Genomic DNA, 11906 nt, shown 5'->3' with positions numbered 1-11906 from the left:
GCTGAATCCGACAAGTGCCGTGCGTATCACAAACTCGCATTCGCGTTAAGTGAAACATTTCACAATATCTAGGATGGTTTTCACAAGTCGTGGTCGTACAACCGACATGTATTACAGTTATTTCCTATAGTAGATGAAGGTGAATTAGGTGCAAGTCTTCATTCGAATAGTAATAACTATTATTATTACGTTGTTCTTATGAAAGCAATCGATCGATATTGTTTTCTTAATTTACATACAATCATCGTAATTACCTGTTGCCGTGTTCTGGCGAAATAACGTACCTTACCTTACCGTACCGTACCAAATTGTCATGAGACACGTAAGGGCATTGGATGACACAACCGCAACATCATTAGTAAAAACTAAAAAGAGATCTTCGCAGTTGTCGCTTTCAACATGTTACGGAGAAAACGTGCAACCAAAGTAAAATTTGAAGACGAGCATCGAATTTTTTCAACAGATTTCGGGATCTGTTTGATGCAGCAAGTTTTACTGACAAAAAATAAGGCTTGCAGGCCACAACCGGTTGTCTACTGCAAGTATGGGTAGAGATATGATAAAAGTTAGTCTAGAACTCTGGGGCTCTGTCAGAAATTGCCACAGTCCATCGTTAGACAAACTAGGCGCAGTATTGGTAATAGTTTTCAACTCTCACAAGACGATCATTATTCATGGTATTGCCGCTCCACAAAGGTGCCCAAACATACAAATTTGGTATAACCCACTGATCACGCTAAACGCGATAATGATAATCTAAACGCGGGTGGCCAACACCCTACATGTATGTATAATTGTAACGTCTCGCCCCATCGACTCAATTAGGCTACGGGCTGGAGCCTTATTATTTATAGCAGCAGATTAAAAAGACATCTCATGCGCCTGAATAAGCAGAAGTTGCAAGTCACTCGGCTGCATCAATTCAATATATTATATTAGTATGACACAGCGTATCACGTCAGTGATTAATTATGTCATCACTATATACTGGTCACGTCGTCATAGAAATTGTAGAAGGCCCACGGACCATCAAAATGACTGATTTTATGCTTTATGAAATATATTATGACCATTTCATTGGTAGGCCTACTCCACCGCCAACTTGAGTCCAATCTTTAAACAGCTGACGTGATTTTCTAGTCGGTTTGAGGTTGTTTGTACACCTATATGAGGAGCTGTCGACCTGCGGCCGTAGTAGGAAAATTATGCGGCCGTCGACAAGTAATTCGATTGTTATGTGCTGGCGGCCGGCATGAAATTGAATTTACGAATTGACACCAGAGTTTCTGAGAGATATTAATTAATCTTGGTATTTTCTTCTCGCCAGGCGCGATTCAATACGATTTGATTTCTCGATTTTAATGTAGCAGTGTCCTTTGCAAGCTGAGAACTGCAGAGGGAAATGATGCGCGCCATAAAGAGCTAGCAACTGGGGATGGTGTGAACCTCTGAAAGGTTTAGGTTCGTGAGAACGCGAAACTTTTGAAAAGCTTTCCTGTGTGAACACGAACGTGAACGCCATTACGTCACGTGACGTCATATTGCTAATTCCAACCCAGGGTTGTAACCAGTTCATAAGGCTCCGTGCCACAAGTCAATCTCACTTTTATAGTTTTGACTCAAGTCAAGTCGAGTAATTTTCAATTCACCACCGAGTCAAGTCCGAGTTCCAGTCAGCGATCAGAGGATCAATTCCGAGTCATGGTATTATGACTCGAGTTCGAGTCCAAGTCACTGTATTGACTTCTCAGTTTACAGTTAAAGCATTGTTAAACCCACTTTTTATAACTCTGTTTCGTGATAGCGAATGGTTCATATTTATAACATACTAATTTTTCTCACTTTTAGCAGTTTCTGATCGGATTTTCAAGTACCAGTATCGATAGACTATATGTCAAAAGTGTGGTTACTTTATTATTCTTCGAAATTACTATGAAATGTCGGTCTTAGCCGTCTGAGTCTCGAGTCATATGAATTGGTTCGTGTCATGCCCAATGATTCGACTCCAAGTCGAGTCAATACACAGATTGACTCGAGTCGAGTCGAGTCATATCCGTATTTTGAGAAAATGACACGAGTCAAATCGAGTCATCAGAAAATCGTGAATTGAGTCATGACTGAAGTCAGAGGTTCGCAACCGAGGAGGAATTCCCCCCTTAGAAGGAATTTTGCATTTTTTAGGGAGGAATTCCACTTTAGAATTGTAACGGACTTCCCAAATTGTTCATGTCCGAACTGTCAAGTATAGTCAACTAGTTATATCTGAACGTATGCTCCTTATGGTTTTTTTGCTGGAAGTATGTTCAAATGCTATTTGAAATCTCTTTTTCACATACCAATTCCCCTTTAAAAAAAACTAGTTCAGATGTGCTGCAAGGCCAGGCGGCGGCCTCTTAATCAAATATATCCTAAGTGAGCAAATGCCGTGCCGAATCTATCACAACAACAAGGCCTCTAGTGAAAGTATTTATCTTATATTTTCAAGTCAACATTTTCAGAAAGTGACAAAATATTTCAACGTCATCGATTTAAGTCAAGAGATTTCTAGACTTGCTTTATTTTTAGTGAACAGCTACCCGATCGAAAAAAGACATGTTATACTTAGTGCAATGTTGCCAAAACGGAATGGGTATCCTAAATTTCAATGAGCTCGACAAGGAAATCTGATCACGCGTATGTTATATAACAGGGCTGTAACCGAGTCACGAGCCTCCGAGTCACAACTCAGTCTCACTTTCATAGTTTTGACTCGAGTCAAGTCCGAATCCAAGTCACCGAGCAGAGTGTCGAGTCCGAGTCATGGTATTATGACTTTAGTCCGAGTCCAAGCCATTGTGTTGACTGCTCAGTTTCCAGTTGAAGTCTTGTTAAACCCACTTTTTATAGCTCCGTTTGGTGATATTGAATGATTTAGATTTATAATGTACTAATTTTCCTCACTTTGAGAAGTTTCTTGTCGCATTTTCAAGTACTAGAACCAATAAAGAACCAATAAACGAAATTCCAATAAGATAGTCACTTTACTGTTCTGCGAAATTACGATGAAATGTGGCCGTCTTATAGTCTCAAGTCATATGGCTTGGTTCGAATCATGCACAATGACTCGAGTCCAGTCGAGTCAATACACATATTGCCTCGAGTCGAGTCGTTTCCGTATCTTGAGAAATGACTCGAGTCAAGTGGAGTCACCAGAAAATGGTGACTCGAGTCGGACTCGAGTCTGGTCAACCCTGCTTAATATGAAAGTACCAATATTATTGGCCAAATGCATACGCAAACTGGAGAAAAAATGGTGAGACGAGTAAATTTATGCATACTGATTTTTCACAGCAGTTATATTAGGGATTGGTGCATCGTAAGCCGAAAACACAAATGGAAGTGTAATATGGGGGTCTGTTGAGTCAAGCCTTTCAGAATTTTTTGATTGGGACCAAGACCATTGTTTTTGGAGGTCTACAAAGTGTTGTTACAGCCCTGTTAGAAACAAACACTCGTTACGGCCCGTCTTATTCTTCAGTCAATAGGTGTTTGCGCGGTAAAAAGACCATTTTTAATCATCAGGCAGATTTCTCCTAAGGGGGGAATTTTGGCTCAAATTTCAGCCTAGGAGGGCACGAGATGAAAAAGGTTGGGAACCACTGACTTAAGTCATTACAACCCTGTTCCAACCCTACATGTCAGTGAAGTGATAGCCTATAATAATGTATACTGTACACAAAACCTATAGCGACGACCGGGTAACATCATGCTGACAATGCTGCTAACAATGCTGAAGTACATATTGACGTTTTAAACGTCGCCAAAATATCAACTGATGGGCAAATCAAATGATATAATAATCCAATAAAATCAATATCCTCCGCCGCTTTGCCAACAACTTCGGCGAGGACTTGCAAGGGAATATAAGATTACGCCTCAACGGTATAGACCAGACCGGACATTGTATTCGGCGTCTGAGTATTGCTACATTGATATTGAGCAGAGTGTAAAACGAGTTTCTATTCTTGCTACCAATATTTCCCCATCAACAAGTTATACAGCAGTAGCCAACACCTCAATCGCACGGATTTGGTTTTTATAATGCAATAAACATATGATATCAAGATTGACTCGGTACGTCTGCTAGATTTTTTACGTCAGAGAACGATATCAACTTCATTGATTGGTTGAATAATCATCATTCGCTGACTACTTATGCATGTAGTTTATTTCGCTCTTGATGTTGTGTGATTGTGGGTCAAGCTCACCGCAGAGAGTAACTATAAATACTCACAACCGGAAAGCTGATTATTTCGAGCAAACTTTTGTAACAAACCAAGTAAAATTTTTGAGATTTTCAAGGTGCATGCTCGCTTAGTGTTGATTTCTCTAAGCTGCCAGCGCCATGTATAGAGTGGCTCACACTTGAAATGCAATAAATTTCAACGAAAGATGTTATATTGAAGTAAAAATTGTAATATATGAAAAAGGTTCACAGTGCAGAACCTACCAAGGTTCGTTTGTGAACGTGAACCTCTAAATTTCTGAAGTTCATACACAGAACGCGACCGTGAACCCCACACCCACACCAATGCTAGAAAATGCCATGCGGCGAAATATTATACGCATATATAAGTAGGCCTATTAGGTATATATACCCGAGTCTCGATATGACAGTCCTCAAGGACACCATCACTGGAATCATGAAATTCCTTATGACCAGCCATAGAATAGCACTTTACATGTCCGCCCACGGATGATTTGGAGCCAGCCACAGAGTAATCTGTGGCCAGTGACTGACCTGACCACGGGAATGCGGAAAGTCCGTCTCGTTCCCGGACCTGAAGCAGTGGTAACAATGAACTTTGGAGGTGTAGCATGAGCTCATTCATTATAAAAGAGATCTTCAGAGCTAGAGCTGGAGCAGTTTAAAATACGCCTGCTCCAAAGCTCTCTAACTCACGTAAAGCCTCGCGTAATTCTGGGTGGATACACCAAAGCATCAGTGTAACAGAGATACCGTTAGCATTATCTCTGCACCGCTTGTAAATTCAGGAGAAAATGAGAACACATGACATGCAGATTCGACATTATACTTTTCATTAAAATATGTCATGATGAAATGAGTTACTCATCTCCTACTCAATGGAATCAATGGGAAATACAGTTAAATCTGCCTATTCCGAAGACCGGATAACCCGAGACAACCGGCTTATTCTGCCAAAATGCCATTAACACGGGAAATTCTCTGCCTAATTCGGAAGCAAGTTCGCAATTCCTATCGTTAGTTTATGGACACAATTAACAGCACTCCGTTTCTTTTTAACACAAGACGTAATTACATAATGAATGATTAAAGTGAAAGACAGACAATCCATTCAGTAATAATCGACAACGAACTTATTTAAGGCCGTCCCGGCTTCACAGTCGCTTTTACTTCGACAAAATTGCATCGACAAAGTAGAATTGAAAGTTACAGAAAAGTGTGACAGAATAACTGAAATTGCTCACTAAAGTAAACGAATAAAAATGCAAAGACGCTTCATCCTTGACAGTTCGGCAATTAGCTGCGTTATTGCGGATATAAAAAGTAATTTGCAAGATTGACAGAGAAACGAGGCATACCTTTTCTGCATGTTGTGTGATCAGTAGCAGTTACTGCATGTAGAGGGAAGCGCATCTATATTCAATTACTAGGCAACAGTACAGTACTTCTAACGCGTTTTCCGCCTTACGCATGGCTATGAAACGAACAGCTGATTTTATGCTTAATTCGAACAAAGCCGTTTCTCCGCTTAATTCAGCCTACAATGAGAGGCACAAAGTGTCCGAGTTAAGCCGAGTTGGACTTATTTCAATATATGTGTGTCGATTCAAATGATGTCACAATTGTCATGGCATTGGTAGGACAGACTATATGGACAGGTCGGCTCGGATTATTTCATTTCATGTATTGCATTATTTTGTTCGCATCTACTGTATGAATGCAGGAATGCCAAGTCCAATTGCCCGCAAGGCTGTTCTATGATTCGGTCGAATAGCCTAACGGAGCTCTCCACTGTTTTCATGAACTCTTCCATCCTCTGGCTTCAGATACGCTTTGATCTAGATCGCTAGATCACAAGAGATATCGATCGCAGCAGCCTTTCCAATTTGGTTTCTTCCGATACCGTAAAATGTACATTCACTGTCTTAGCATACGACATCACAACCGCTTAGTCATCATCATCGGCCAAATTTTCCACGCCGTAATGGACTTTTGAGATGGTAAAGGCGATCAGCCAGCTGCTCACGTACCGATCCAGCACGTTTACATAAATTGAGCAATAATTTTATCTTCTCCATAGCGTCATCCTGGTCACGAGTTTTTGCTCAAATGTCGCACTATTGACGGTTTATAGCCTAACCTAGTCCCCAGCGCCACCAGGTGGTGATTTGGATTTTAAAGGAGGTGGAAACACTCGGGGACGATATGGGGACGCTGACCAAAATGAAGTCGCAGTATATGGTGTAGTAGTTCTCACATGAACATATGATTATACGGTATAACAATATAGTCGTATCCCCCAACGTTCTCGTTGCAAGTTTTCACTCGACAAAATTTGTCAAACTTTGATATTTTTGGTCGATCCCCACGCGAAATATACGGAAGACGCTTGAAACATGTTTCCATAAACACAGTGGTTTGTTATAATTCATGTATAATGGATTGCACGAACTTTTAGGCACGTACTTTTGAATCGCAAATTCTCCCTTGACACACTCTCGTCATGTTAGATCAGTGGTTCTCAACCTTTTTGTCTTCGCGGATCCCTTTCGGACCGTTACGACCCCCGCGGACTCTGAGATAGTTTTAGTTTAGATTTAGCTCAATTATCGTGCAATCGTCATCTGACCTCATGATTGTAGGCTCAGTGATAAACAGCAACAAAATAACTTTTTTTGCAAATATAATCATACTATGTAGAGATTATACATGATGTGATTTGTGTCGGACTATATGGCAACAACCATAAATTGGAGTTAAACCGCGTGGAGCGAGAAACAACTTTCAGTTGGCTGCAGCTTTGCGCCCCCTTTAGATGCTTTCACGCCCCCCAAGGGGGGTGCCCCCTCCAGTTTGAGAACCACTGATCTCTATCAATCAATCAGATTTATCAACATTTTCATCGTTTCAAAAACATCACAAGACTGCGATACAATGACGAGATAAGAAGGTGTCGAAACAACCGGAGTTCCCTTTAAGATCAGACACCCACCTTAGCCTAGACGAAGTAAATAAGAGGCATGCACACTGAATGAAAAGTAATGCAGAGAATATAGGACGCAAGCGACAAAATGAGGTGTCATGTGGCGGAGATCGAGGTCGATGTTTGGTCGTGGTCCGGTAATCCTGAAGACTGATGGCTAGTATTCATTTAGAAGAAATTGCTTGTATTTCGGCTTGAATGCGAACATGTCCGACGACTGTCGGATAGCCGGTGAGATGCTATTCCACAATTGGGGTCCGGCATACTTGATAGAGCAATGCGTTTTCTTGTATTCAGTCCTGATCATATGGTAGTTGTTCTTCGTTCACGTGCGTGTGCTGCACTTGTGCGCTTTTGTCTCCGAGGTGAAGTGGTCATTGAAATTTGAGGGACATTGACGCGCAATGGAACTGATACATAAACTTGACCATTTCTAGCTTCGTCATATCTTCTAAGTTTAGATCACCAAATCTTTGGAGAAGCAGCTTATCTTGAAGTTATTTTATAAAAATGGTGTTCTATATCGCAGGAGAAAATGGATTTTCGTAAACATTTTCTAAACACCTTACTCATCCAACTCTTTTTCCACAATCCCTAACAGAACATCTCTAAACAGGAGGATATTTCATCTCAGACTGCCATTCTGCTGGTGTGAGCTCTGGAGTCTTACTAGTAATGAAGCGTAACTGAGTCGTGATTTTCCTAATTTAAAAACAATACAAATTAGCTTATCAACTATTTAGACGCTTCGCGGACCCCCTAAAAATGCTTCGCGGACCCCCGGTTGAGAACCACTGTGTTAGATGGTGTTATTTTAAACATACGTTACGAACTAGGTATTGTATCTTGTAGCGCGCACAACGCGTCAAAATTGGGGAAAGAGGCACTGTAGTACTTTTGGGAGTGGTAGATTCTTTGACGTCTTTCGCCAAAATGATTAACTAGATATCCTTGTACTTGAGAGCTAAATATTTGAATCGAGAGAATATTTCTTCGTTGCACCATAAAGAATGGGTGGCCATGTCATTTACACTACGCCGATATTCTCTTTTATGATTCTTGACTTGTCAACTTGTAGCCGCTTTTGTTCTTAGCTCACAGTTGAAATCAGATGCAATATATAATTGCTCGCAGTGCAATGGTGCCATTCGCTCTCGGGTAAATGTACGCTGCAGAAGATGATCGCAGACGGTTATCATCACTCAAAACGCGGCGCGATAACGAAAGGTTGAAGAAATATTTCAGTGCGATGGGATCCCGAATCCCGATGCATTTCTGTTGAATACATGTCTCTATATCCGCTCACTGTAAAGCTTTCTGCTGCTTATCGGCAAACAGATGCTTTTAATGAGATTATTATCTAGCAATGATTTCTACCCCTCGTGAAGCAACATACCAGAGATAACATCTGTTTGACAATGGAATAATCTGTATAGACGGCAGATCCCTAGTTTGCAGATGCTTCACTATAATTCACAAGCTTTTGAGAACTTGTAAAATGTACGGCAATTGCTGGTAATTAGCTGCGTTATCGGAGAAGTAAAGAGTGCTTTGCAAGATTGACAGAGAAATGAGGTATAACTCTTCTGCATCTTATGTGATAAGTACGCTATCAGTTACTGCATGCAGCGGCAACACTGCTATATTTCAATTACCAGGCGACAGTATACCATTTCTAATGCGTTGTCCGTGTTACGCATGACTATGAAACGAACGGCTGATTTCATGTTTATTTCGTACAAAGCCGTTTCTTCGCTTAATTCGGCCTACAATAAGAAGAATCAAAGTGTCCGAATTAAGACGAGTTGGACTCATTTCAATATGCTCGTCGATTCAAATGATATCACACTGGTCATGGCATCATTAGGACAGACTATATGGAGAGGACGGCTCGCGCTATTTTATTTCAGGTCTTGCATTATTTTGTTCGCCTCTACTGCATGAATGCATGGGTGCCAAGTCCAATTGCCCTCTAGGATGTTGTATGATCCTTCGAATAGTCCTACAGAAGTCTCCACTGTCTTAATAAACTCTGTCGTCCTCTGGCTTCTGTGACGCTTCGAACTAGGTCGCTAGATCACATGAGATATCAATCGCAGCAGTCGCTCGAATTTGGTTTCATTTGATATTACACATTCACTGTCTTAGCATACGACATCACGCCCGCTTTGTCATCATCATCGGCCTAATTTTCTCCTATATATAACCGTCGTGATCATCAATCCGAGACGAAGGCGAAATTTGAAACAGTTCTCGTCACAGGAACCAGTAGTGCGAAATAAGAAAGGTCAGGATCCACCTCTGTGATCAAGTATCTCAAGAACCCACGGGTTCTGTCACAAATTGCCGCACCGACCGTCAGGCCGACTTGGCGGGCTATTGGTAATAGTTTTCAACTAGCAATAACCACATCTCACTAGCCGATCATTTATTGTGGCACTGCCGCTGCGCAAAGATATCATCTCAGCGAGTATTTTGATTTGGTGTAGCTTGGCGCAATACTACTAATTGTGGTGATCACTCCAATTTGAGCCTGACCAACTTATCACTACAAAACAGACATTCTCAGTACTTTTAAATTTTCAATAGATACTCAGGTATATCTAGTGGTTATGTAACAAGTTCCACTTCTATTCATCATATTTTAGGCAATACGTCACACTTTGGATTTCGTAAAGTTGAAAATAGTGTTATGCAGTGATTCCTAAAATTTTTAGCACAACGCCCCCTTGAGAAATAATCCACATACCAAACGCCTCCGTAGAACCTAACATGGACAACAAAGTAGCTTTGTTCATTCCTCAAGCAAACGACGTCGGCACTTATGGATCGGTGAGCTTGCAGCAGTTTCCTGATTGTAAAACGAATGGCACGAACCTTTGTGCGCGTACTTTTGAATCGCAAATTCTGACTTAAAACACATTCCCATCCTGTTACATAGTGTTAGTTTCAGAAAAATATTTCGATATTGTATCTTGCAGCACACTGCGAGTCGAAATCGGAGAATGAGCCACTGTGGCAGTTTAGGAAGTGAGAGCCTTTGTGCATCAGAGTTTCTTCGAGTTTTTTTTGCGAAAATGATTAACGAAATATCCTTTAGTAGGCCTACTTGAGAGCTACAAATTTAAATCGTCGGAATATTTCTCCGTCGTACCGTAAAGGAGTATACTATTTAGTGTTGTGACCCATAATCTCACGTGTACGTTATATAATATTGGTGGCTTTGCTTGAGGTTCATGTCTTTAGTAGTACAGTTCTTATGGGGACGCCAGACCACGGCAATTTCTAAAAACCGGCGCTGAATAAGAAAGGTTAAGAACCACTGAGCTTCCCGATGATCGGCAATTCCTTAACTTCCATAACTCGAACGACAATTTTCTCTGCATCGCTGTCAGTCTAACAGTAGAAAATAGATAACCTGGGGTAAAATGTGGACACTAATAACACAGATGAGGCTGAGCTACATGATTTAAATAGTCCCAATCACATTGCGGAGTTATTGCATCGCATTTGGCTTTAGACGAACTATTCTACAGTTCCAACGGCCATACAAACACTATCACCACCCCTACAGTCGAATCGATCCTTCACACGACAATATGACTGACATCACTGTCGGTAATTATTACCTCAGTTACCGTCGTTCCAACATTCAGAGTGATGCTGTTGTAGTATTCATGTCATTTACACTAGGTCGATATTTCTTATTATTAATGATGATTTGCAGACCTGTACCACGGTCCACATTCGTTGATGGCTCACAGTGTAAGGCATAGATATTAGATGTACGCGAAACAGGTTTATATTTATAGTTACCAGAGTTGGTCTGTAACAAAGTACTTCTACTTTTGGAAGTACTTGAAGTAGATTTTTCCTACTCCCCCTACTTTTCAAGTAGTTATGATTTTAGACTACTTCTATATCAACTTGACAGTTTTCAGTTTTGTAGGCAAAGATAAGCGCAGAATACCTATTTACTTACTTACTTGTGAACCACCACTCCTTCTTCTACTTGAGTAGAAATTCCGGCGTTACTTCTACTTATACTTGAGTAGCGACGGTGACTAGTTTGACCACCTCTGATAGTTACCAGCAGTTCAACGCAAGCCATTATCATCACTCCAAACGTGGTGTAATAACAAATGACAATATAAATTAAATCAGTGCGATGGGATGCCTTTGTATTTCTGTTGAATGTGTCTCGTATTTTATCTACTCAAGGTATATCTTTTCGGTTCGTATCGGCTAAAAATGCTTTTAATGGGCTAATTAGGTCATCTAGCAATGATTCCTACTCCGACTGAAACATAATTTTCGAGATAACCATTGTTTGACAATGGAAACCACTGAATACGGCAGGACTGATTTGTAGATGCTTGACTAATTAAATGCGATCAAAAGATTTTAAGGACTCGTATAATACATAGCAGGGAAATAGGGTGGTTATTGAAGATGGGAGTAGTATGATTGGCGGATAAACTGCGATTAGCAGAACCTTCCGATAACCCTGCTTCATTGACAATTTCGCTCATAAATTTACTGAAAATCAATCCAAATGCAACTTTTTATTAACAAAATTGTAAGTGTAAAATGTTAGTAGTTTAGTGCAAAAATTCGAAGTCTCTTGTCCGTCTAAAATATTAGTAATTAGCTACTGTATGCTCAATGCTCATGTGA

The 11906-nt window shown here is 40.6% G+C and overlaps 1 non-coding gene and 1 pseudogene across 1 annotated transcript; both read right to left on the bottom strand.

Annotated features, from left to right (window-relative positions):
• Nucleotides 1-575: 575 nt before the first annotated feature.
• LOC145438405 (U4 spliceosomal RNA) lies at nt 576-698 on the bottom strand (annotated as a pseudogene).
• An 8852-nt stretch (nt 699-9550) lies between these two features.
• LOC145438402 (U4 spliceosomal RNA) lies at nt 9551-9686 on the bottom strand. The gene has a single exon (XR_013914935.1). It is a non-coding gene; the product is annotated as a U4 spliceosomal RNA (small nuclear RNA).
• Between the last annotated feature and the right edge of the window lie 2220 nt (nt 9687-11906).

This window comes from Botryllus schlosseri, chromosome 4, assembly GCF_051294905.1.
Source record: "Botryllus schlosseri isolate E-star chromosome 4, Bs_hap1, whole genome shotgun sequence".
NCBI classification, from domain to species: domain Eukaryota; kingdom Metazoa; phylum Chordata; class Ascidiacea; order Stolidobranchia; family Styelidae; genus Botryllus; species Botryllus schlosseri.
This window is presented reverse-complemented; position numbering and strand designations above follow the sequence as displayed.